Genomic DNA, 27,329 nt, shown 5'->3' with positions numbered 1-27,329 from the left:
CTTTCAGGACCTTGAAAAATAAACCAGAGCGGCCAAGGGCTGCAGGGCTTTGACCGCCTGGTGAAGACAGACTTTAGCAGGAGAAACCTAATCCCAGGGAGTTGTCTGTACTTTGCCTTCTGCTACCTCACCAGAAGACTGTGTGATCAAACAAATCGGGCATTTTCCCCCGTGATATCTCTGTATCATGAAAACGCACATTTGTCATTTAATTTTTACCTAATTGTGTGCTGTTTTCTTCTCTGCCTCTTTCCCCAACCTACCCCCATCCCTCCTACACTGGCATTCTGTGTGGTCAAAGAATCTGTTTCAGTATTAGTGTTCAATATAGCAAATGTCAAGTAAACACTCTACACATTTCCTGTCCTATTTAAAGCATCCTAAGCAATTATTTGCTCTAAAGTATTAAACTGTAAATTTTCTTAGCTAGTGCCAATTCCTGTAGTAACAGCTGTCACAGAAAAGTACTTCATGGTACTCAAATGGCTTTTAAATCGGCAACACTCATGCTACATTTGCTGACACTTTTCTAGTTATATTTTTATGGCATGTTTTTGAGACAATGCACTAACTGCAACAAAGTGTCATGTGTACCTCCTTTTTTCTTATTTGAAGCTTAATAGGCACACTGCAATCTTTCAACATGATTTTTCTTGAAGCAAAAAGACAAGAGATAGAGCATTAAAATAGGCAGACGCACGGAGGCACACTTCAGTCTCATTGTTATACTGCTTGGTATTACAGGCTGGAATCATGACCATTGGAAAATATCACTCTGGCTGGGCATGGTGGCTCACACCTGTAATCCTAGCACTTTGGGAGGCTGAAGGGGGTGGATCACTTGAGGTCAAGAGTTTGAGACCAGCCTGGCCAACATGGTGAAACCCCATCTCTACTAAAAATACAAAAATTAGTCAGGCGTGGTGGTGGGCACCTGTAATCCCAGGTACTCAGGAGGCTAAGGCAGGAGAATTGCTTGTACCCAAGAGACAGAGGTTGCAGTGAACCAAGATGGCGCCACTGCACTTTAACCTGAGAAACAGAGTGAGACTCCGTCTTAAAATAAATAAATAAATAAATAAAAGATCACTCCATTTGATAAAGCTCCAAATCACAATAGCTGATAAAAGGGTCCCCAACACTAGTTCTATAAAGGGTGCACACTGTATTTACATACACGAATGCATGCAGCACTAGAGAAATATTAAGGTCGGGCACGGTGGCTCACATCTGTAATCCCAGCACTTTGGGAGTCCAAGGCAGGGGGATCACGAGGTCAGGAGATCGAGACCATCCTGGCTAACACAGCGAGACCCCATTTCTACTAAAAATACAAAAAATTAGCCAGGTATGTTGGCAGGCACCTGTACTTCCAGCTACTTGGGAGGTTGAGGCAGGAGAATCAATTAAACCTGGGCGGTGGAGGTTACAGTGAGCCGAGAACATGCCACTGCACTCCAGCCTGGGCAACAGAGCAAGACTCCATCTCAAAAACAAAAGAAATTAAAAGAAAAATTAAGCAACCAAAACACACACATGTAAATGTGCAAATGACTAATATACTTAAAAATGTATGCCCTTATTAAGCACTTTCATGTTTAGCTAGATGTGGTTCTTTTGAAATCTTTTTAACTTCATTACATGTTTTTGTAATTTCACAGCAATAATAAAAGTAACATAGTTCTAAATCCTAAACAGCTAACACTGCATTAAATTGCCATCTCCTCCTACAGAATTGTATGGCGCTTGAAAAAACTTCCATGCATGAGTGCAATTTGCAACCAAAACCAAAAGCCTCTTTACTTATTTTTTCAATGTAGGGAATCATTCAAATATACTTTCCAACTGATGAAAGAATTCTCTTATTCCTGCCACGCCAGGACCCATTCTGAGTTTTACACCCACCATACCAGGTATTACTACTTGCTGAAAGGCTGCATTAAAGCATTAAGGGACAACAAGGTTACATTATCTTAACATGTTCCACTTAATGGTTTTTGATTGTGTTATGAAGTGCCCTCACATTGGTTCCCAAAAACGTTTTGCTATTTTAAGAGCCTCACTGTTAAGAACCACATGTCAGCCAGGCACGGCGGCTCACATCTGTAATCCCAACACTTTGGGAGGCTGAGGTGGGAGGATGGCTTGAGGCCAAGAGTTCGAGACTAGCCTTGGCAACACAGCAAGACCTTGTCTCTACAAAAAAATTTAAAAGATTAGTTGGATGTGATGGTGCACAGCTGTAGTCCCAGCTAACTGGGAGGCTGAGGTGGGAGGATCACTTGAGCCCAAGGGTTCAAGGCTGCAGTAAGCGATGATCGTGCCACTGCACTCCAGTCCGGACAACAGAGTGAGAACTGGCCTCTTAAATAAAAGGAGCCACTGGCTGGGTGCTGGGGCTCGTGCCTGTAATCCCAATACTTCGGGAGGCCAACGCGGGCACACCACTTGAGTGAGGAGTTCAAAACCAGCTTGGCCAACATGGTGAAACCCCAGCTACTCTAGAGGCTGAGACAGGAGAATTGCTTGAATCTGAAAGGCGGAGATTGCAGTGAGCCAAGATGGTACCGCTGCACTCCAGTCTGGGTGACCGACAGAAAGAGACCCCATCTCAAAAAAAAAAGAACCACATGTCTATAGAGTTAATATTTGTGCATTATAACTGGATAAGCCTGTGAGACATCTGTTGGCGCAGTCATATGAAACCATCCACAGACATAACACGCTTTACTTGGAAGGGCATGCATCATTTGAGTGCGGCAAAAATATTGTCATCTCACCAAGAGTCCCCAACACTAGTCATGACACAGGCCTGGGCATCCCAGCAAGGAACACTCTCCTTAACCTTTTAAAGGAGGTCTGTGCTGACTCAGCTCTTCTTTGTGCTCCATGATGGTGCGAGAAAAGAAGGAAGAAGGATCAAAGATGAAAAAGCAGGGAGAAAGGAGGAAAAAAGGAAGAGAAAAGAAAACAGCGATCTGGCTAGTGTGCATTTTTGTGCACTTTTGTTAAAAATGCATGTGTACTTTTTTGAGATAGAGTCTTGCTCTGTCGCTCAGGCTGGAGTGCAGTGGTGCAATCTTGGCTGACTGCAGCCCTGACTTCCCAGGTTCAAGCAATTCTCCTGCCTCAGCCTCCTGAGTAGCTGGGACCACAGGCGTGTGCCAGCATGCCAGGCTAATTTTAGTAGAGACAGGATTTTACCATGTTGGCCAGGCTGGTCTTGAACTACTGACCTCAAGTGTTCTGCCCGCCTCGGCCTCCCAAAGTGCTGGGATTACAGGCAAGAACCACCATGTCCGCTCTTAAAAATATTTTAAAACGTCATGTTTCTATAGCGGTTCTTTCTGAGGTGGGAAGAATGTGACAAGATTGGGGAGGGCCACATAGAGGACATCAAGTTGATGGTAATTTTAAAATCTGGGTGGAGAGTTAGACTGTTCACGGAACCCTTATTTTTTATAATTTACATTTATTCTGTGAATTTACTTTTGTGTTTTATTTGATTGTATATTTAGTAAAAACAATTTATAAAAACAATTTTGCAAGTTCTGCAGTGACACAGGTAGTAGGCACTAGAGTATAAACAGATAAACGCACCGGGACTAAGGTTAAAATGGCATGCACTGAATCCCAGTCCTGCCACTTGCTAGCTCTGTGACCTTGGCCAAGCTGCTAACCCAGTTACCTTATCTGTAAGGTAGAGATAATGATGACCTATGTAGGTTTACCGTGAGGATTAAGTGATTAGTACAGTGACTGACACATCCTAAATCCTCAATATGCCAGCTCGCCATTATTATTATTAGAAGAATAGGCTCTCTGCATTGTGACCTTTTTTGAGCATGTACGCTCCCTCCTTGTGTTTTTGATCACGAATATTTATTAACAATGATTTATTGAATAAAATTATCAGCAATCAAGTTCCGTTTTTTTAAGAGAAACTCCGTATGACAATAACTAGAAGATGCCCAAATGAATGGGGGAAACAAATTTAATGGTTTATAAGAAAGGTGTGAAAAATCTGAATATCCAGGCACCCTTTCAGGGAAGTCTCATTAATATTAGTGATGTAAGTGCTATATGTAAGAGAAGACCAAAATTCTGTCTTAGGGCACACACAAAATCCAGCAGTGAAGTATGAAGGTATCCACCACTCACCTGTAGGTGTACTCAGAGCTCACAAAATACATTAAGTCCTAATATCTTACATTGACAAAGAATAATTATTAGGAAGATCCATTTAACTATTTTTAAAAAGTGGCAGTGAGCTGAGATTGTGCCACTGCACCCCAGCCTGGGCAACATTGCAGGACTCCCATCCAAAAAAAAAAAAAAAAGAAAATGCTGTCCCTCAAACAATACAGGAAAAAAAAAATAATCAGAGTAATCAAAGATTAATTTGTTTGAAACCATGGGCCACAACTTATTCAGCATTATTTTTCCCTCCTAGCAGAGTACTCTGCACATAGTAGGTTAAGAAAAAATGTAATTAAATTGAATGCAAAATGAGATTAGACAAAAAGATGTTTAAAGACCCTTTGGATTTAAATTTCATGAATGACAAACTGCCTAAATAATCAAACTATCATTAATTATAGCTGATATTCATAGCTAAACTCCAGAATTCACTGACACATAAATAATGAAATTTATTCCTCTTTCCTTAATTTCAGTTAATGTGCGTATGGTCAATCTACAGCTTTGATTTCAGTGTTTAATTCTATTATCAAGGTATTAAGAATATGCCTACCTGGTAAGTTTTCAGAAACATTAAGAAACTGACAACCTTGGGAAATATACACATTCCAGAAGAATGAAATTAAGACATTTCCTTTGTGTTTTTCTTTAATAGTTCCTAATCTCCCTTCAGTGTATTTATTGGGCATTAGTTTACCTAACACAACAGTTCTAGCAGGATGAAATCAATCTTAAAATAAAGAGCTTTTCAGGGGTAAAAAGCGACTGTTCCAAAAGAAAATACTAGAGGGGAATTATCTTTATATCACATAGTAATTTTAAACTTAAAGTTATATTATGGCTGTAGAATTAGCCAAAACGGAATATATTTTATGAGATACTGATTACTCATAAGAACAAAGGGAAATCCAATTGAAGGATTAAATTCCTGCCAAAACCAGTCACTTATGTATCTGCTCGTATATCACAAAGTGTTTGTGAGTTTGATGCATATTCCAGGCATAAATCCCCTTTCCAGAGAGCAGAAATTCCTAATCTGCCACACTACAAACAGAAATAGATTCATCAGCACTTCTGGTACATAAGAACAGCTCCCCAAAGCCATTAGCAAAGGTTATTTCCAAGTGGAAAATCAAGAGACATAAAGATTTCCAAGTCAAAATGCAATGTTGTTTAGTTTTCTCCAGCACATACCAAGATAAAAACTTTCAGTCAGAGAGAAAAGCAAAAGCAAGATCACTGCTCCTTCACAGAGACTGGTAAATAAAGAATGTATGCACAAAACACCTGGATTTGCTTTCCTGTTTCCTTGCCAGAACCTTTTTTTTATACGATTATCTAACAGTCAAACAAACCTTCAAAGCAATGAATTACGCATAGACACACAGACACACTCTCACACAAAAGAGAGCAAAGCTGATGCTATTTAAATATCATGAAATATTTTCCTAACCATGCACAGATGGAAGTACAGACGTTTCTGCCAACTGCCTGGTTCAGAAACTTTGCTCTATTTTTAATTATTTGGTTCAGAGGACCCATTTGTGATTAACTTCTATGTTGGATGGCAAAGGAAGTAAAGTTCCTGACCCACAGCAAAGAACACGGAGAGAAGCTTAATTATTTTTAAACAGCTAGTGTAATATTGTAAACCATGTGTAGGGACAACTAATTTGTCAAAGACCAGTTGATGACTGCTGCAGTTTGAAGCTGTAGAGTGTATGAAGAACAGAAAAATCCAAGGGACCTTTAGAAAGTAACACCAAAATGAATCTCGTAATGACAAATAGATTTTCATCTTTCAGTAATAACGATGGAGCAAGAAAAAGGAAGAAATGAATAGTGTTGTAAGGACTAATCTCATTAGCAGGAGAAGTTTCAGTTCTGACGGGGAGCAGTGAATGGAATGCCAGCAGCCTTAAGCGCAGGAAATGGACCAGGACGCAAGAAGTTGGTCAGGAAACCCAAGCCATAGTAGTATTGAGAATGACACACAAAATTTCAGCTGAGCAAGAAGAAATCCCCGAAGAGAAGTAGAAAGAGAAGCGATGGTTCAGCAATCAGACAGGAGAGATGGTCAAGGTACACAGAAAGAACAGGTTGGAGCTGAAGGGAACTGTTTTATATTTTTAAGGGCTATGCATTTACAAAATAAAAAATAGTAATTTCTAAGTAAGAAAACAATAAACTCAAGTAGCAAATTAGTATAAACACAGAAAGAAAATAAAATAGAAGGCATCCAGTTAAGAATCGTGAGAACAGAATAGGACTAAAACCTAACAGAACTTTATTCCTAGAGAAGCTTTCTCTTGATCAATAACCCTAAAACTTTAAGACAGTCTGTATTTAAGTCCTTAATGTACTTGGAAAACCTCAGAGTCTACTGAATCATATAGGCCACAAAGAGCCAAAATATTTCAGGAGTAATAGATGTTGCTAAAAATTAGATTTGCAACAAATCCAGGACCAATGCCAGAATGATCTGGGAACTGAAAAAAACAAAACAAAACAATAAGCACCTAATTTCTCCTTGAGAAGTGTAAAAACGGAGAATGAAAACAGAATTTCCTTTGCTCGGGGCTCTTAATTCTGAAGCTCAGCTCCTTAAACCAGTACCACTGGCTATTAGCTTTCAGCTGGGCTGGTTGACATGGCAAGACCTTAGAAGCGCACATCCATATTTGTGGGTAATTACGGAATTTCAACAATCAGAAGCAACTCAGAGAGCCTTCATGAGGAGGAGAAAAAAAGGTAATCTGTTTCAGAAAGTCCAAAATAAAGTGACTTTATTATATACATATTCATATTCCTCCTCTATTATGCAAATAGGTGAAGTATGTGTATGGGTGTGTGTATTGGCAAAAGACTAGAATTTTAAAAAACCAGGATTTTAAAAAAAGCACATCTATGACTGAATTATTTATAGTTGCAAATGGCTTCATAATACCAACCTAGTATTATTACTGCAGGCACTGGCCCTCGCTTAGAAATGCTATTTCATATAGAAATCTTCCTATTGGTTTTAACACTAGCCACTGCGATGGGGTTTGATCTATGTCTTTGTCCATAAAACAACCCTATAAGATATGTAAACATGAATTCAATTTTCTTTAAGTGAAAGAAAGCAAAAATATGGTTGTCAGAACAAGAACGGCTTTCTGTGGGATATTCTAGTTAAATGAAAGCTATTCAGCTTGAATCAATTGCTGTATCCATTCTCCAATACACAGCAGATTTATATTTCAGAAGGTTTTTGACAGAGAACAAAATGTTACTGAAATCTCTCTTCCATTCCTTTGTCCTACATAACATTCCATGGGCTGAACTCCCAACAAGGGGCATATATTTGTCAGCTTCTGTTTGCACTTGCTCTATTCTAGTTTGTCTTTGTTGCAGATTTTCCATTTTGACCCTTTCCTGACAAAACATTAATATCTACCTTTTGGTTGTGTTACAACTTGTAATAAATAATAAAAAAAAATAAACTGACGTTTTTATTCTATACCACCTTGAAGCACCCATAACATTTAAAATAAGCCCTGCCATGTAAATCAGTGATTGAATTTTTTTTATATCTGCTTATGTAAACACTAGAAATCCAGGGAGAAAATTCTTCCAATCCAACAATCCACACATTCCTACACAAAACCAATCACTTGAGTATTTAAAAGCTAGATCTGTGGCAAGAGACAGGTTAGAACTAGCACAAACAAGTCTGTGCAAGATGAATTTCTCCTCTACTGCCTCGACTCCAGGTCATCCTGGGACTATGCCTGTGAGCTGATGCCAAGATGGAAAACATGGATGGGTGTCTTTTTTCTAGTGTATTTGTATAAAGACTCTCCAAGAGCTCAAGACTCCCCAAGACTCCTCAAGAGCTCCCCAAGCTGCTCGGCAAGTGACAAAAGGTGCATAGCTGCAAGCCGATCAGGCAGAACATTTGACATTGTCCCAGCCATTAATGACTAAGCCTGAGCCAGCTCAAAAGCAGTCGGAAACAGACGTCAGACTATGGGACAGCTAAAACATTGGTTCTCAGGGATGTCGTCCAAGAGGAGGTCTCTGAAGCTGGGTGTCATCCTTTAGGGTGGCCCAGAATAAAATGGTGACACATTATGCCTCCTGGCGAGTTCATAAACACTTTGAACGGCAAAGACACCAAGTCCCGGGGACTTCCAACGAAGATCTTGGGGCAAGAAGAGATGTCCACCAGCACTTTCTGTTCTGTGACCTGTTAGAGAGAAACATTCTTAGCTACTCCATCACCAAGCAAAAGTCCCCGCCAGGCTGTATCTCCTTGACTCCTGGGGGAAAAGCTGTAAAGAGATTGAGGAGGATGCCTAAGAGAGAGAGAGATGGCCTTTGTCTTATTTGCAGTATCACTAATGAGGTTTCCAGATATATAAAATCTGGCTTCCGTCAAGTCGAAATGTGAATCAGATTCTAAGTATTTCTGCAACTAACAATATGGTCACCACCAAACTACTTCTACAAAGAAAGAAAAGGCTTCATAACAGTTATTGCTTTTGGCACCAAGAGATGGACAGTGTATTTTACTAAAAGACTAGCCACTAGATGTTGTAGGACAGTAAATACTTAATTATTGGGGAAACAACTCATGCTTTTTGTAGATACAAGTGTCCAGTACCAGCTCCTTCTTGCCTAGCAGAATAAAGCTGATTCACAGGTGGCTGGAAGAGCTTCTTCTAGCCTCTTCTGTAACATCTAGTAGAAAGACAGCAGGTGTCTACACAAGGAAATGATCTGATTGTACAATCTTCCCATCCACATAGGAAAGGACTTCTCAGAGCAGATAACATCAAATTTCAAGATTCCATATACGAGATCAATTGGACTTCCTGATGTTTTTAACCTTGCTGACACGGGTGCATTAAAGGAAATACAGCTCAAAAAGCTCAACTTTAAAGGTGCAGTGGCTGCAAAATGAAAACCATTCTCAAGTTTACGCTCAGGCACTATAAAAACATCTAACACCTATTTTTTTTTCTTTTTCTTTCTTTTTTTTTTTTTTAGAGACAGGGTCTCACTCTGTGGCCCAGGCTGTTCTTGAACTCCTAGCCTCAAGCAATCCCACCACCTTGGTCTCCCAAAGCACTTGGATTACAGGCATAAGCCACTGTACCCAGCTTCTAACACCCAAATTTACAATAAAGTATTGTTTCAAGGGATAACTAGGAATTGCACATATCTAAGGGACTGGAATCTTGCATTTCTTTACCATTCCAGCTCCATCTCGAAATTGTTCTAGTGGGTCAAATCAATTAAGCAAAGACATGTTTTTTTCATTCCACAACTTCAAAAACACAAATAATTTCTTAGGTATCTTGGCTGTACGAGGGGATGGAGAAGAGAGCTGAACTACAAGTCCGAAAATCAGGGTTACAGCACAGGCTACATGTATTTCTAAACACTGGAAATGCAGTAAATCAGTCAACCTCGTAGGTTCTGTTTTCTCCCCTAGAAAATGAGGGTACTTTTCTACTCAAGGAATCATTATGACTATCCACTGAAACAATTTATCCAAGGCCCTCTGAATTCTGTGATGTGCTACTATCAGTTGAGGCAGACTCATGACACATTAACCACTGCAGATGGTCTGGATAACTGTGGTTTTTAAGGCTGTAGTTACTAAATCAGAGGCTCAGACTGCAGAATGCCATCAAGAGAAAGGGTAGTTTTGACTAGTCCTACAAGAGAAACAGGAAACATAGGACTTTCCTCCCAGTATACTCTTTGAAGACCCAGGACATTTAAATGAGAAAGTTTAAAGACTATTTTTAAAACGAAGTCTCATATCTTGAGACTTCAGGGCAAAAAGCGAAGTGAAGTGCACCATTCCGAGACAGGAACTTCGTGATAGCCAGGTCACTGGATATTCTCTGCACAGCAGGGCAGCCAACAGCAGTGTCTGGTCATTTCCATATATTAAAAAAACTTTCCCTTCCCTCCAGGACTTAAAGATGGTATGAACTGGGTTATGGAGTTTAGTCTGAGGGGGCTCATATATTACTAGTAAGTCCCACATTTCAAGGCCCTACTCAGAAAGACGTCTCTTCATTTCAACGTCATTTATTACTCACATTCTCCTAATTGCTAGGATGATTAAAACAGCTTTGAGGCTCACTGGGAGGAAAATTAGAGAAAGTCGTCTTCCTCCTTTTATATCTGTTTATACAGATTGTTGAAACAGTACAGTTCATTTGGATGACGTTGAGATGGAGAAACTATAATCTGTTCCTTCTGAAGAGTACAGAAAGGTACAAAGGGTTACAGGGGCTTAAACAGAACAGGAAAGCCAAAATAAAACACCAAAATTCGGGCTTAGATGCTATCACCATATTTCCCCCAAACTCAATAGAAAGCAAAGTTGTCTGGAAAGAGATTTTTAAATCAATAACCATGTCATTTTTTTCTTCTGTCAATACAATAACAGATAAACTTGTCTTATGGGTCTATGACCACTTACAAAAGAAAAAAAAAAGTCCAAATCAAAGCAAACAAAACTGCTATCTTTTGAAAAGATTCAGATCAGACTCCAGACAGGCAGCAGCTGGGGACCACATTCTTTCCCAGTTCCTTAGACGAAGGCTGTCTCCCAATAAAAGCCACAACTTGGGGTCAAACTTCTCCGTAGTCTGGGTTGCAGCGACCCAGGCAGCTCCAGGGGTGAACTGGACGTGGAGCCTGGAATCAAAACAAAATTCATCTAGAGTCCTTGCTGCCTCCACTTGGAACCTGCCAGGGCAGAGCAAGGTTGAAAGGGCCTTAGGGTACTCTCCTCTGGGGCACTGCAGTGGACAAAGGACCCAGGGCTTCTGTTTCTAATGGGAGGCATTTCCGTACCTGTCAGAACCTCTAAACAGGTTCTGACATATGGTCAAACATGTGGTCACTCACACCATCGACCACAAATGCACTCCCTCCACCTGGAGAAGGTGTCCTCACCTACCACCAACAGTGAGACTTCCAGATAAAGTCATTTACTGGCCAACTAAAAGGACACAGATAAGAGATCAGAGAGGCTTCCTACCCCACTGGCTTCATACTTGATAAGCAGAGTTTGCAGAAGAGGGTCTCACGGTCACCCTCTCCCTTCAAGTAGTTCCCCTTTCCATGTGATACTTTACCTAACTCTAACCAACCAACCTCACTCAGAACTTCAGAACTACTCTCTTCCAAATAAAATGATCTCCTTGGGATAATTATCTCACTAGAAACTTTCACCTGAGTTGCAGAGTAGGACCACAAGAGCACTTAAAGGAGACTGATCAAAGCCAGAAAACAGATGTTAGGAACGTCAACCTCAAATCCATTCAGTCATCCAACACAATAGCGGTGTTTCTAAAAATCTTCATATAATGGAAATTCAATGGGAATTTTTTCAATGAGAAAGAAGACAGTCTTAGACATTTAAAAACAAAGGCATTTTTTCTGTATTGAATTTCAATAATAACAGTGTCTTGTGTGGTTGTAAGCGCAGTACTATAAAACTTAAATCCGTCTGACCGAATTCAGCACTCTATTATGTATAACTTTCATTCCAGAAAATTCATCACTGGGCTTTTCTTTCTCCTTAGCACAGGCTTCTTACATATTTTTATCACCTTTTTCACCCACTGTGTGATGGACAAAGCACAAAGCCACTCCAACAAACAGGTACCATAGCTTTTCCCACCACTGTGGTTCACAGGACTCCATGCTGGTTCCTGACCACAATTATATACATCACGGTCCATATCAATAGATGGAATCACATCCAATTTGTAATGTAAACATCACAGGGGAATGCCTATATGTACTACCCATTCACTATATGCTGCATACCAAGAAAAGGGGGCAGTCCCTCCTGTCACTGGGTCAGGAAAAGGGTTGTGAAGTGTCATACAAGGGGAAGAATGAAGTGCTATGGGAACCCAGGAAAGCAAACAAATAGCCTAGTCCAAGGGCTTCCAGAGGAAGAGACTCTAAGCTGAGATTTCAAGAATGAGGGATCTAGAAATACAAATACCATTTGACCCAGCAATGCCACTACTGGATATATACCCAAAGGATTATAAATCATTCTATTATAAAGACACATGCACACATATGTTTACTGTGGCACGGTTTACAATAGCAAGACTTGGAACCAATCCAAATGCCAATCAATGATAGACTGGATAAAGAAAATGTGGCACATACACACCATAGAATATACTATGCAGCCATAAAAAAGGATGAGTTCACGTCCTTTGCAAAGACATGGATGAAGCTAGAAACCATCATTCCCAGCAAACTGACACAAGAACAGAAAACCAAACACCACATGTTCTCACTCATAGGCGGGTGTTGAACAAGGAGAACACATGGACACAGGGAGGGGAACATCACACACTGGGGCCTGGGGGTTGGGGAGCTAGGGAAGGAATAGCAGGGAGGGGGGATTGGGGAAGAATAGCATTAGGAGAAATACCTAATATAGATGACGGGGTGATGGATGCAGAAACCATGACCATGGCCTGTGTATACCTATGTAACAAACCTGCATGATCTGCACATGTCCCCCAGAACTTAAAGAATAATAATTTAAAAAAAAAAAAAAAAAGAATGAGAGAAAGGTAGCCAGACAGGTGGGGGGGGAGGAGCTCGGTTCTAAGGAGGAGGAAAAGCATGTCTAAAGGCTAGGACACAAAAGAGAGTATGGCGCTTGAAGGAGGAAGTTTGACAGGACCGAGCGGGGTGAATATGAGGCAACCTGTGATAAGGCTGGGGAGAGACGGCAAGGCCTCAAAACCTACTGAGCTAGACTAAAGATTCTAGACTTTATCCCAAGGACCATGAGAACCCAGGGAGGGGGTTAAGAAAAACAGAGATGTAAGCAGATTTCAAATACTAAGAAATGTTCATTTGGGCTTCAAAGAGGAAAACGAGTTGGACCAGAACGACAGGCCACGTAGGAGGTATGTCATATGCCAAACCACCCCAGCTCAGCATAGCCGCTCATCTGAGTCAGACTTTGAGACCAGCCTTCCCCAAAACTCAACACCTAGGAAGTTGTTCTCAACTTTCCACTGGAAGAGCTGCCTCTGGAGAAGAGCTACAACGGGAAAGGAAGCAGGGTAGCATCGTGCCTCTCTGGTTTCTACATGGATGAAAACCAAAGCCAAGGAGCTCATCCCTTAGCAGGGCAGCCTGCTAGTTAGCGGGACTGGACGACAGAGGATGTGAAGACCCTGACCCCAGAGACTTGGATAATGGTTAGACTTTGGCCAGGCCTGAAATTCCTGACTGATCTCTCTAGGCCCAAGTGAGGGAGGCTGCCAGACATGTTTCTACCCACTGCTCCCAAGGCACGGCTTCCTGACACAGGTCAGCAACGGAGGGTACAGAACCCCAGCAATGGGCAGAGGGGATGCCACAGCCTGGAAACCAGCACAGGGTGGGTGAACATCAAGGAGTGAGGAGCAGGTGAGAGGGGGGAAAGGGAACTTTGGAAATACAAAGACTGGTTACGGGAAACAGTTCCCAGGAGAAAAAGTGAGCCGAAGGAAAAAAAAGAGCTATTCGCAGCAAAGCCACCGGTGGCTCACTTGCCAGCATGGTGCAGAATCTGAGCTGTGGTCATCTCACGTCTTCCTTCCAGGCTGGCCCTGGGTACAAGCAGAAGAAAAGAGAGGCCGATCATATAAAAACTTGAACCACTGTACAACTAAGATTATCATCACTGAAATGAAAGGAAACTGGACTGGGGAAGTAGCTGAGGCAAATATGTCTTTTTAAATAGATTAATATCTAGAGCACATAAAGAGCTCATATACATAGATTAGCAAACATCAAGACTTCCATTTGCTGATTATAAAAAGAACAATTAGTAAATAAACATAGATGGAAATGTTCTAGCCCTGAGAGGAATCAAAGGAATGCAAACTTTAAAACCAAAGAGCCTATTAAATTAGCCAAAAAATAGTAAGTCCCACAATTATTCAGATTGAAGCAAGAGATATTCTTATATCATTAGTAACAATGTAAATTGGTATAGCCTTTTAGAAAGCAATTCAGAGCAAGCTCCCTCTAACTTAGTAATGAGCCTTCTGATGTGAGTGTGTCCTCAGTAAATATTTGTGTGCAAAGATACTCACTTCGGCTTTATAACAGTAAACGGAAACAACTTTGGACAAAAATGATAGGAAACTTAAATTAAGATAAAACAGCCTGACAGAATGCTATGTGATCCTTGCAAATGAGAACTGCATAGTCTAAGTTACAAATAAGAATGTCTGTACTAAATGGGAACCGCAAAACTGAAAAAAAGATATTACGTTACATTGTCAGGAACTAAAAAACAACACATAAAAATGAACTTGGTTTATGGACTGGAATGGTAGCATCAAAGGGAACTTCGGCTTTTATTGGCTTTCCTTTATTATTGTAAGGTTTGGGCAATCAGTGTTTAAAAGACATAGTATTTTTATCAGTCATGTATAGTGAGCACCCTTTTCTGTGGAGCACAACCATCTGAAGAAAACGTCACTGCCAGATTAGCGGAGGGTGCCTAGTCCTTCCCAAGTCCTTTTCAGATTCAAACCCCGCCTGCTAAGACTGGCTGCTCTGAAAAGCTCCTCCTGCCCTGACTATGCCTCCAACCCTCAAACACAGCACTTCCCTTTGTTCTTGCTTTTTTTTCTTCAGCTCTTAAATGCTATGCCTTCCGTGTGTGTGTGTGTGTGTGTGTGTACACACGTACACACATTTGTTATTATTGAGATACTACCGTAAGGAATATAGAGAGCGTGAGTGCCCATTTAATCCTTCAGTGATTCTGTGAGTTAGGTGGTATTATCATCCCCATTTAACAGATGAGGAAATTGCGGATCACAGATTTAAGAAATGTGACCTGGACCACACAACCAGGAGCCACAGCCAGAAAGAGTCAAGCTTCAGTCTCCCTGACTTCAAAGCCCTCATCTTCATCCTCCCTGTCTATGAAACAAACAAATTTAAACAACAAAACCCTCTCAAATGTCGCCTTTTCCATTTGCACTAGCTGCCTAAAGAAACCATAAATAATTGCAACGAATCAAGAGGTATGTCTATGAACTGCTTATGAATTAACCAAAAAGACAAGGCAATGCCGCACACGCTAATTGGGAAGGTAGATGCAGAAAAGAAAAGGAATTACCTGGAGACTGAAACCTGCACCTGCAGAAGCCAAATGACATCAAAAGGATTTCTACTTGCAAACTGAAAGCAGAATATGGCCCTTGATACTACTGCTTAGAAAAGCAGAGCTTCTGCACTCCCCTTGCAAAAAAACAATCCCACAATCGGCTGAAAGATTCCTTCCAGTTACGCCGCATTCCACCTTCAGAAATGGACGTTGCTTGGGACATGGTAGCAAGAATCGTAAAAAGGAGTGGAGGAAGTACTCAGGCATGAAACTCATCTAGATGGGGTGATAAATGATTGTAGGCTCCCCTTATGACTTACTCTCTAAATAATGACATAATAATAGCTGAAATATAAATTCTAATTAAATACAAAACCTAACAAAGTCAAACAACAGCAAATGACGTTTGACAGAAGCAAAGGTCTTCGGGGAGCAGGGAGCAAGAATTACAATAAAATCGATTCATGGAACTGTATGATCTCAGGGATAGAAGAGGCCTGAGAGATGATTTCTTTCAACCTCCTCATGTTTTGGAGACAGGGAAACTGAGACCCAGCAAGGTAGAGTGAGTGGCGCATGTCACCCTGTTGAAGGGCAGGCAACAGAAACCGCCTCCCAACCACCCATCCAACAGCACACCATGCTCCCTCTGCAGGGCCAGGAAAGCTACTCCATTTTAAATCATATTTTCAAAAGAGCATTAAACATTCTATAAATATTAAATTCCTTTTTAATAATTTTCTAATGCATCGGGGCACATTTTAAAAAGAAGCCTGGTTTTCATTTCTTTTGGAAAACTGCACACCGCTTGGTGTTTAATCTGGTATTGAGTGAAATATTAACAGGCCATATAATGGTTTCAGTGTTCCTTCAGTAAAGCTAAACAGAACTCGAAAAACATATCCCCCAGGCCTACGGTGGAGTTTCTGGAGCACGCATTAAACTCCACGCTCTGCTCAACAAGCCCATCGCTGTTAAGTAACTCATCAGAAAATAAAGAGGGAATTACCAAAGGGGAATTGCCAAGCAATTAGTTCTCTGAAGCAGATGACATACAACTGTTACAGGGAGGAGCTTCCCGGTTAGTCATATGTCAGAGTCAGAGCCTACTAATCTGTAAATAAAAATGCATCACATATGATTACAGCTGTGATGTAGGCTGAAGCTGCCAGGCTAGGGCATGGATAGTAAATCTTGCATCCTCTTCTCGATTTCCGTGGGTCTGTAAAAGCAAGAGATGTTGCCTTTGAAGACCAAAAAAAAAAAAAAAAAGTTCTCAGTAATTTTTCTCTTAATGTAAGAAAGACAATCTGGCCTTCCCTAAGCCAGCTAAGAGAAAAGTGATCTTTCTTCTCTATCATCTTGACATGAATGAGCTCAGATTCATTCACTGCTCCAGGGAAGGAGAGAAAATGAGACTGGACCAGGCAGGGGCAGAGGGGATGGGAGTTCTAAGCTTCCTGATGGCCACCCTGACTACGGCGTGACCTCCTTTCAGTGCACGTTTTATTCTTAGAGCTTGCATTCAGCGCCACACCACCACCTATCACACTGGAGAGATGAACAGTTCATATCTGCCAAGTCTTGCAAGCTGAGCAACGACCCAGTAAAGTTCTTTTAAGAGTCAAAAGTTCATCATCTCGCTGAGACTCCTGATGCTGAATAACTTTTGGAATCAACCTAAGCCAATCCCCTGCAACAGATAAGCAAATTGCCACTGTCATCATTTTCTTCAATTAATAATTATTGAAAGTACGTAGGAATCTCAAGGAGGAAGGAGGAAGAGTGAGAGAAAGGGAAAAAACACCACTTGCATGGTGGTGAAACCTGCACGGGACACCCCATATTAGAAAGCTCATATGCAACTCTGAATGGACAGGCAGGCATCAAAAAAGAAGGCTTATCATTCGAGGACCCTTCCTTGATCCTGACTTCCTAGACTATGTTGTACATGTGTCTTGGCCTTTTAAATATTGCTCCAACCATGCCTTGCTTCTGCACTCCACTGTAAGCTTCTTGAGGACAGGGCCTAAGTAACAGGACTGAGAGTATAGGCTGGGAGCCAAGCATGATTCTGTCACTTAAGAGCTGGGCGACCTTGGGCAAGTTATTTGCCCTATCTGTGCCACAGTTTCTTTGCCTGTGCACTGGAGAAAATAATGATGCCTACCTCAAAGGGCTGTAATGAGGATTAATATGCAGAATAGTAAATGTGAACTATCAATCACCTTCATATTCCCTAGAAGGCCTTGCTGGCACAATGCCTCTCATACATTAGATGCTCATTAAATAATTGCAGGCAGAATGATCTGCCCCTAGAGTTGTTTGCTCCAATCCTCTCATTCGTGTCTTAACCTTCTTATCTTTAATGAAAGCTAAATAAGTCACTACTTTTATTCTGAGCCCTCTTGGGCTATACGGAGAGCCCATCTTAACTAACTCAGGACCAAAAAAAAAAAAAAGAAAAACAGAAGAAAAATACATAAATAGTCCTCAAATTCTCTCTCATCACAGTAAAACAGGCTGCTCACTAACATCATCGTAACATAACTTCCAGCCTTCCCTTTCACTTTACATCATGAAGTCTTAGACTAACTTTCTTCCCAGAGCCAAGATTCACCAGTTCTATATCTCTTTATTTTCTAAAAAATAAACGGGAAGCCAAATTGTGCATAGTGCTGTGTCTAGTAGCCAGGTATATACAGTGTACACGCACGCACGCAGACACACACATCTCACATTTAAAAGAGTCCACAGAAAGCCTCCAGGGAATCCTCTAAAGTTACCAAACACACCCATATTAATGTGATTTATCAAAGTACAGTAAATGAATTGCCACAAATGAACAACGGCTACAGAGTCAAGTAGATGGCACATTGTGATTTATGCTTATCACGTGAGATGAATAAATCAACAGTGGAAAAGATCAAAGGAAATGCTGGAATTGTTGTTAATGTGTACAGGGCTTCACTGGAAATCTTAATAAAACTGTTTGGAGGAATATACAAGAATCATTTGTTTAAATGAAAAGAGATCACCGCATACACTGAATTTCAAACGCGGCATTCATTTTTATACACACACACATTAGATTTAGCTAAAATTAGCTCGTTTCTATTTTTTAAAGGTCTTAAAGGAAGAAAGGTTTTGACAAGATTTCATTGAGCTGCAGTTCAGCTCTGAGCTTCCGAGGTGGCTGAGCTTCTGCAGAAGCGCCCTCACGGTCCACGCACACATCACCCAGCTCCTCCAGCCACCCAGCCTCCTTCACCCAGATCATGAAAAGAAGGCATCCAAAGGCTGTGCCACATCAATGTTCAAGCTACTCTCTGCTGCCTCTTACCTTCTCTCTACACATTCTACACCAGCTGACGCCATCCCTGAATTTAATCGTGCCCCTCCTGTGTGTCAAACTTTTTGCCAGGTCCAAGAACACAAGGCCCAATTTCAAAGGTCACTTTTATGCTAAGGACTCCTCCAAATTTATCTTCAGACTCGGCCTCTCAGCAGTTTTATTCCCACACTCTCTACTGTCTGCTCGAATCCAGAAACTCACATGTCCACCAGCACCTAAGCTTCAGCCAAATGGCCTGGTCAGTTACATACCATGCACTGGCTTGTTACGTCCCAGACATACACATGGCCTTCCTCATGCTCTATCCATCTCTTCCCACAGAAATGCAATCTAGCCGGCAGAGCTCAACTCAAGTGATCCCTCCTCCTCAAAGTCTTTCCTGATGACTCCTACTCAGCGTCACTCTTCTGAATTGCTTCACTGTTAGAACGCTGTTAGAACCCCATTCTATTTGTATTCGTTATTTCAGAGAGTTTCTTCTTTCCCCTTTCTGACCATGAAGAAAATAACTGCCTTCCGGTAGCTCTTATTCACTTCCATTCCCATAGTACCATGCGGTAGTTTAAAAAAAATTCACAATGAATAAATGAATGAATCATTTCTTTACATAAATAGTGACTGTGAACAAGTTAGGTCATAACTTGCTATAGCTGTATCATATTTATAAAATAACTATGACCAGAAAGAACTATAATGTAGGTTTAAGAAAAAACTGAATGAATATAACAGAGTACAACATGAACGATACTATTTTCCTGTCTCCGTTGAGCCATCAATTGTGAGGACTGTACTAAGGGCATTATTGATGCAAGATGTTTAGATAATGCTTATAAGCTTTCTTTAAATGCAATCACAGAAAATGTCAGCTGCTTAAAATTCAAGGTGACTTTGCACTACTTTGTCAGTATTTTAGTGTTCATAAGACACTTAGACTTGCCTAACACACTATAAAAACCTAGGTCTCTTCTCAAAAAGCTGCACATATTGACCAAGAGGTATGACTTCTTGCTGCCTGGTTTTTCACAATAAAATTCTTGAGATATCTCTGTTATCAAAAATGACTCCCTTTCCACATTACGGGTAAAAAAAAATGCATGTGTACTCACCCTATCTGCAATTAAACTATTTCCCCAAAGATGTAAATGTGAGGATTTTCGGTCTAGCACATAACTGTTAAAACAGGTATCATCCCTAAGAGATAAAGTGCTAGTAAGACACCCTATCTTTTTCTTTCTTTTTTTTTTTTTTCTTTTTTTTTTTGAGATGGAGTCTTGCTCTGTTGCCCTGGCTGGAGTACAATGGTGCAACCTGAGCTCACTGCAATCTCCACCTCCTGGGTTCAAGCGATTCTCCTGCCTCAGCCTCCCAAATAGCTGGGAATACAGGTGCCCGCCACAACACCTGGCTAATTTTCATATTTTTACTAGAGACAGGGTTTCACCACGTCAGCCAGGCTGGTCTTGAACTCCTGACCTCAAGTGATTCACCCATCTTGGCCTCCTAAAGTGCTGAGATTACAGGCATGAGCCCTCATACTCATGAGCCCTCATACTCTACCTTTTTCATTCAGCCGACACTTGTAGATCTTAAGAGGCTTACCTTTGCATGTAACTTTAGGTTATTCTGTTTTCACTGAACACCTCTCTAATCCACAGCCAGTAAAATGCAGGCAACCCAGTTTCGTATTTTACAAGGACATCGAGTTTGTGATGACTCTTCCTTCCTCCACCTTGTCCCCCAGAGGGACTTTTTTGGTTATTCTTCCTGAGGCATAATACTTCAGTAACTCAGGTTTTTGCTTATTTTTACTCAGACCACAAATAAATCCACTTATGCATGTAATTCATCAGTTCATCTTACAACAATCTTAAAAAAAAAAAAAAAAAAAACACATGCATCCAATCACAGTTAAGAGAGTTGTGATAAATTCAGAATTTAAAACTCAGCAAAAATAAATAAAAGGCTCACTGGCTTTGCAGAGCTGTAGATGCCTACAGGGTGGGTCCAAAGACCATGGTCCAGGTATATTTACATATTCCTAGTCATATATGGCTCAGGAGCAACCATCATAAAACATGACGATTACAATCAACCTGTCAAGGGATAGGTTACACGACAGCATACATTACGCCGGGTACTATTCTACCCATGGTTTATCTACTATTTTACTCCATATTTACAGCAGCCCTAAGAAACTTCTAATATTACCTTCATCTTGAAAGTGAATAAACTGAAGCATTGAAAGGACATAGCACTACTTAAGATCACAGTGGCAGCTCCAGATCTTAAGTCCAGATAGGTTGATTACGGAACTCCATGCTCTTATCTAAGATGCCATAGAATTTATATGTAACTTAAAAACTGGCTCTTAAGGTAAAGAGGAAGCTCTTTGAAGAAACTGGCTCTTAACTTCAAGAGGAAGCTCTTCCTTCAAAGACATCTGGTCAATCATTGTTTAAATGAACACTTCATAAAGCAAATATCCATCCATCTCTTGAAAAATGAGTTTTGAAAATTCTAATTTTCAAATGGGAGATTTGCTATAAGTAGAATGAGCTTCTCACCAACTAAGTCTATGGAACATAACTTAGGAACAGCTGCTGGAAGACCACCCAACTCAGGAGTTCCCAAACCTGTGGAATATCACTCTCCTGCCTCAGGCCTACCCCCTACCCCACAACCAAGTAGCTTGGATTACAGGCACCTGCCACAGTGCCTGGCTGATTTGTGGAGCATCAGTACCTAGACAGAGCAGTTATTCCAGCAGGGAAATTTTGATTCAGCAAGTCTAGGGTGGAGTTCCAAATTCTATTTTTTTAAAGCTCTCCAGGTGATTCTCTTGCCCAGTCAAGCTTGGGAACCTTTAATCTACTCTGTCTTCACAGTTTCAAGCAGGTCTCTTTCCAAGGCAAATAGAAATTGATCCCCTATTTTCTATTTCACAATCTCCCTTGGTTGCATACACCCAAAGCCTTGTGTTCCCAAGCCCTTACTGCCCCAAGTTCCAGCAAACCTCTTTTTCTCTCCTGATTACATTTGAGGCAATATCTTCCTGCCCTTTCTTCAGTAGAGAACCACGAGTCATCACCCTTGCATACACCCTGTGTCTGCATAACTCTCTAGGCCAGAAAAATTTACTGTATGTGGGAGAATCAGGAAGTTGTAAAATCCAAACAGACACAAAGAAATTCAAGATTCAACAAATACTGGTTGCCCCTAAACAAATAGGCCTCTGTTTTGCTACACTTATATTATACTACAACAGTAACCTGAAATGTAAAAACTGTGACTTAAGGTATCTTGTAGCATAGCATTCTTAATTGCATTAAGGAAAAGTGAGAATTAAAATGACCAGGTTCAAGCCCCAATGGGCAATTATCAATCATCACAAACTCAAATGAACTTCTTGATGAACTGCATAGATTAAATCAAATAGATAGATACTCTAATCCAAGTTTTAAAAATGATCTTGGCAATTTCTCAACTTCCCACACTATGCCCAAATAGTTTGCACAGAAAATGACATTCAACAGCCAACAAAGTAAGGAAGCATGGCTAGGAGGCAATTTTCCAGGTCAGGACTTTATCCTCAGATGGAAAAGAGAGAGCATCGCAAAACTCTCACCTGACATGTGATGCACTTCCCTGTAGTGGCAGTGGCGGAGGAGACTGTTGTACAAGGATGACAAACAAATCTGCAGCTTGAATGGACCGCCCTGGTGACTTGATGCACGATGCTCCTGCAATGGTCCAGGGAGTGCAGGAGAGGAAATCCAAAATGAAAAACAGAATAAACTGCTTTAAAAAATAAGTCCACCTTAAGTGTCTATGCACTACGAATTTTAAGAACATCCAATCTGGCATTCTGTTGTAGGAGAATTACACAGATCCCAGCCAGCTCAAAAGGCAGGTCTGGTTTTACTCAACAGGGCTCAGAGGGAGGCCAACATACAAAAAGGTCATCCCTTCCATCAAATTAAGAGGATGGTCTCCCCACTTGAGCCAGCCGCCATCACTGTTTCTCCAATGATGCTACCCAATCATCTCATCAACACATGCTGGTAACCACAAGTATCAAGTGAAAATGGGCATGGATTGAATAGTAATTGAGCCAAAGCCTAATTTTAATGTGGCATATATTATCCATCAACATGCAACTTGAAAGATTACCATGAAAGTGCACAGCTATTAGCATACCAGTCCAATGGAATAGAAGGATAAAATGCAGAAAAAAAAAGTGTAAAGTGTGCATATATTCACTAAACTTTCCACTAAACTTTAAATTAATTACCGAATGTATATCTCATTTTCATTTTGCCACAATTCCTTGTACATGGTTAAGTAAACATTATCCATTGTATGATGAATGAGTGAATGTGTGAATGAATGAATGAAAGAATGAATGAATGAAACTTCCATATACCTTTCCATCAGGGAGCTTGGTGCTTGTAGTAGTTTTTGTGAGGTAAAGACCTATACATAGAAATGGAAGAAGTTGAGGACTTGATTTGCTAAAATATTTTTTAGCCCTATCCCTTAAAATTCTATTCTTAAATACTGACAATTCCCAATTATCCACATTAAACAACAACAACAAAAAAATCAGTAGCATAGTTACTATAAAATAATCCCCAAACTAGTGAATGCTGGACTGATTTTCAGTCTCTGATTACTGGAGCTGATCCGCACATTTGCTTAGGCTGACTTTAAATTTAGTTTGGGTTTCCTAAGCTCACGCCAGGTAACAGTAGGAAGGAGGAGGCCCAGGTTTATATTGGATGTCAGAAAGAAACTATTCTGGAGCTATGAATATGATCTCCAACGTGAATAATCCGTAAACAGGTAAGGGAGCCAATTATCCTTGGTACATGGCAACACATCTCAGTAGTCATGATTATTTTGATCCATACACACTCACTATTTTTAAGAGCGTAGCCCAGCTGGAAAGGAAAATAACTTCCACTTCTTTCCAGCACTTTTCAAAGTAATGAACAGTAGCCAAAATATTCTTACTTCTAACTAATCCATTCACCAAGCATTTATTTAAGCATTGATTGCATGTCTGGGACTGATATGCAAAAGAAGTAATTCTTATAGTCCTTGGTTTCCCCACGTGTGATCTGTGTGTACAGAGAAGGAAGGTAAGCTGTTATACACTACAATGTCTTTTAAATCTTTAGAAGGCACAGTCCCTCCACCAAGAAGCTTGTTGAATTACAAATATAAATAATGGCGAAGTTAAGCAGAAGTTCAGAAAATCCTATTTAATCTTAGTACTTCCTTAAGTGTGTGGGGCTGGGGCAGGAGGGACAGCTGTGATTTCATCTCAAATTAAGTATCAAAATACTTGATTCTCAAACGAGGTACAGATATCATCAATATGGGGACAGTGCTTTTAATGAGCTCACAAGTTGGTAGAGTGTTTGCCTATATGACAATGTGTGTGCACACAATCCTATTTACATATCACCTGGCAGATAAGGTTTTATAGAGTCCAAATTACAGCCTCCTCCTAGTTTGCTGAAGTGCAGAGGGGGGTCAAACATGATGTAAATGCCACAAAAGATTACTCTCAAATGGATATGTTTTCTTATTTTAAAAATATTTGTGTAGCTACACTAGTTAGAATAATAAAGAGAGTTTACATAATTTGTATTCCATCAGAGGGACGAAGGCAAGAATACAACCAAGGCAGCATGAATTCACTACAAAAGCATAAAAGCAATATACAAGAAAATAACCTACAGGACGTCTATACAATGATATACACCAAAAAATGGAATATTCAGTATTTTTAAAACCCAGCAGAGCAACATAATACAACACTATTACTAGTGGAAGATTAACAAGAAAGATGGCCTAAACAAAACTGATGTAATGGTCAGTAAATACCAGGAGATAATGTGGGAGAGGGGTCCAAAATTAAGGGCACAAGCAAATTAGTGACAGAAAAATATATTTTTTTTGAACGTTAACGATAGCTGCTATAAGTTAGTAGCTATGATGACTGTCACTAAAAACTTCGGCTACCTCATTCAAAACTTGTGACGTTAAAGGGTACCTAAGTTGTGGGGGGGTAGTTCCTCTTAGCCCAAATCAAAACACCGCAATCAAGGAAACCTCTGCCCTCTTAAGTCTCAAATTCTGAGTACACTACCATAAATTTTCTGAAAAGTAATTTGCAGGTAAAATACAATTTTTGCTTACATTGTGGCAATTATCATTACATTTTCATTACTCCACAAATGGGATGCATTAAAAGTTACAGAAAAATCAATGAAACATTTCTGCTAGCATGAAATATGTCAAACAAAATATAATGCTTGTTGCTTTTTTTTTTCTGTAATTGTTCTAAACATGGTTTGGTACATTTGGGATGGTAGTAATGCATCATACAAATATTTATAGTACATTACCCTGAAAGTTCAAATTATGAGCATTATAAAGTATATTCCTATGCTGATAAAGACAAATATCCATAAATATCATTATGAAAGAACAAAACAATTAAAAAACTGTTCCCACAAATAAAGATTTGTCTAAAACTATTTTTATTACTTCTATAATTTTAAGCATTCATATATTTTTTAAAATCTCAACCTAATTACAGCTCTTTCAGCCAACATTTTAAAAATTCTCTAAAACTGACATTCTATATAGCTTCTTAAAGAAATTTTGAATGAGTAAATTTATTTTAATAGACAAAATTACATGAAAATAAAATGTGAACATAATTGATGACTAAAAATTTCTTATCTTAGAAAAAGCAGTTCTATATGTAAGGTCCTAAAACAGAAATTATTATTTCTGTTACCATTTCTACAATTTATTGCTTTCGATGCTTTTAACAAAATAAGGAGGGCCTGCTTCTGATAACCTTGGAAGTGTGACCGGAACTAAATCTGTTCTTTGAAGCAATTAAGCTGCACAGATCTAAATCTCTCACAGAAACTAATCATTCAAACTATTGAATTACTCTGAAAATATAAAGCAAGGAAAGTCAAATAATCTATCTCTCCCTTAAAAACGATATCCTGTCTTACTGCACTGTGTCACTTCACCAATGCAAGCATTTAAGCTGTTCAGATCCTGATCTATGTCTTATTTTCAGATAACTACAGTTTAAAGAATTAACATTCACTCCCACATTTACCTACTTACATGAGTTTCAGAATTTTAGTAAAATATGTTTATTGCTTAACTTTTAACAGGAAACAAAATGAGTGTTACAGTGTTAGTCATCAGAAACTGTCACTCAAGGTATGCACAAAAAAGTAAAATCCACTTGACATTCCAGAATGAAAAACAATAAAGGCACAACATTATTCAAAAGAAATGTGAGTTCTTGGACTCTATAATGGCAACAAAAACAGGAGTCACAGTAATGTTTACTCGTATTTCGATAATCTCTTAGCACTGGCCTTTCCCAGGACTCCTAGACAACTGACTTTAGGTATGTTGAAACTTACAGGCATTTGACACGTAATCTTGAGGCTAAAGAGTTTTTGTTTAATCTTCCTCTAAGTGTAAAAGACCATTCAGAAGCTCTGAAGTCTAGTTGTAACATTTTTAACAACGTATCACTTCTGTTTACCAAACCCTCTTAAAACGAAATCCTGAAAGAAAGAAAAACACTCCTTTCACTGTTCCCAAGTACATTTTTTACACTTATTCTAACGTGAATTTGTGCACTGAAAAATATATGTTCACATTTTACTGCAAGTAAAGCATTTTTCTATATGTTGCAAAATAGAATCCAGGACCTCCAAGGCATTGTGTTAAACTTCTGTGCCTTATTGACATTCTTGCTTCCCATCTATTTACCTCCCAGAAATAATAGCTCATTTTAACCACAGCAATGCTTCATCTGACCAGGCCACAATGAATTTACCAACCACATAAACTCAGGAAATGGTAGAAACTCATAAACCCCCTGTGAATAGAGTTGAGTAGCTCTCTCAATCCCAGGCCTGGGGGAAAAAAATTTACCAGTTTAGCTATGTTGGCCATAAAATTGTAAACTGACTGGCAGTCACAACTAAATCAAGACATATTCTCAATTATCTTTTCTTTCAAATACCAGGTTATTAAAATGCTCCTCTCTCCCTCCCTCCCCCCGCCTGCTTACTTGGATTACCTGAGCAGCACAGAGCTTCAGCAATTAAAGAAACTTTTCCTTTTTGCCATAGTATTATTTCTCTTTGCTTAGCAGCCTTCATATAGTGGTGCCCTTATGCAAAGACTAGAATACTGCTTTCTAACTGTTCTCTAAATTACATCCTAAAATAAAGTACATGTTTATTGTGCAAAAGCACCATGCATTATCTGTCCTCTAGCTATAGGCCTCTATCATTTCTGGCTTAGCTAAGGAAAAAAAAATCCTTTTAACTTACTATCAAAGATCATTCAAATCACAGCCAATAGATCCAAATTAAGAATGAATACATTCAGAATGTCTGCCTACTGTCAGTACCAGTTTTTGTTATGATGGCTGTCAAGTTTAAAAATGTGACAATGGGAATATATTTTCCGAATAAATTATTCCTCTGAGTAAATCCTTTAAAAATCCAACCATTGCCATGGGCAATTTAGGTTCCAAAGGATGAA

General features: G+C 39.8%; 1 protein-coding gene across 5 annotated transcripts in view; it reads right to left on the bottom strand.

The window, feature by feature from the left end:
• The window catches only part of ATXN1 (ataxin 1), a 455,843-nt gene that overhangs the window by 425,259 nt on the left and 3,255 nt on the right, over window positions 1-27,329 (bottom strand). For 4 of the 5 annotated variants that reach the window (XM_032247759.1, XM_032247765.1, XM_032247757.1 and 1 more), the window contains exon 2: window positions 22,348-22,462. The exons of the other annotated variant lie outside the window; for it this stretch is intronic. The gene's annotated coding sequence lies outside the window, so the exon portion shown is untranslated. The remainder of the gene's footprint in view (window positions 1-22,347; window positions 22,463-27,329) is intronic. 5 annotated transcript variants of the gene reach the window in all.

Source organism: Sapajus apella, unplaced genomic scaffold (genome assembly GCF_009761245.1).
Source record: "Sapajus apella isolate SASKATOON/1434 unplaced genomic scaffold, GSC_monkey_1.0 scaffold63, whole genome shotgun sequence".
Taxonomy (NCBI): Eukaryota; Metazoa; Chordata; class Mammalia; order Primates; family Cebidae; genus Sapajus; species Sapajus apella.
Note: the sequence above shows the minus strand (reverse complement) of the source record. Positions and strands in the feature narration are given on the sequence as shown.